Source organism: Emiliania huxleyi (assembly GCF_000372725.1).
Source record: "Emiliania huxleyi CCMP1516 unplaced genomic scaffold EMIHUscaffold_417, whole genome shotgun sequence".
NCBI lineage: Eukaryota > Haptophyta > Isochrysidales > Noelaerhabdaceae > Emiliania > Emiliania huxleyi.
This window is the reverse complement of record NW_005198852.1, coordinates 1-786: the sequence shown is the minus strand read 5'-3', so window position 1 is coordinate 786 and position 786 is coordinate 1.

The following is a 786-nucleotide window of genomic DNA, read 5'->3' as shown; positions in this document are numbered from 1 at the left end:
GGGGTGGGGTGGGCCGGGGGTCTGAGCAGCACTGGGTATACACGCTTTCGCCACTGGTGCGCGTGATGCGGGCGGTCGCCGCCTCGGGCTCCTGCGACGGCCCAGCGCCGCCGCTCCCGCCGCCCTTCTTCTTCTTCTTGCCCTTCTTGCCCTTGCCGCGCTTCTCCGCCTCGACCTCCGCCAGCAGCTCCTCGGCATGCCGCGCCGCCTCCGCCTCCGCCGCCGCCCGCTCCGCCGCCCTCTCCGCCGCCCCCGCAGCCCACGCCGCCTCCTTCGCCGCCTTCTCTGCCGCCCTCTGGGCCGCAACATGCTCCTCGAGGGCGCGCATGCACTCAGCGTGGATCGCTCTCACAAGGTGTCCGTTTTATTTATTTATTAAGACAATTGGCTACGGCGCATACCGGATACCGCATGCAACGCCACACAAGATTTACGAAAAATTGGACCAGGTTTACGAAAAATTAGCAAAATACGTTGGGAAATTGAGGCTTGTTTGGCTGTTTTCATATTCACCGACAAGATTTACGCAAAATAAGTTGGTAATTTGAGGCTTTTCACATTCAAGAGCACAAGATTTACCGAAAATTGGCACAAAACTTGGTAATTATGCTGCGGCTGCGCGGCTGGGAAAATAGAGAGGAAAAGAGTGTGCTGTAGATAGGGTGCCCACAGGACCCAAAAGAAAATAGCTTTCCGGCTCAAAAAGGGACGCACGAGGCAAATCTGATGTTGGATTGTTCCAATAGGAGCGAGGCCTCTTTCTTCCGTTGGGGGACCGAGTGACCC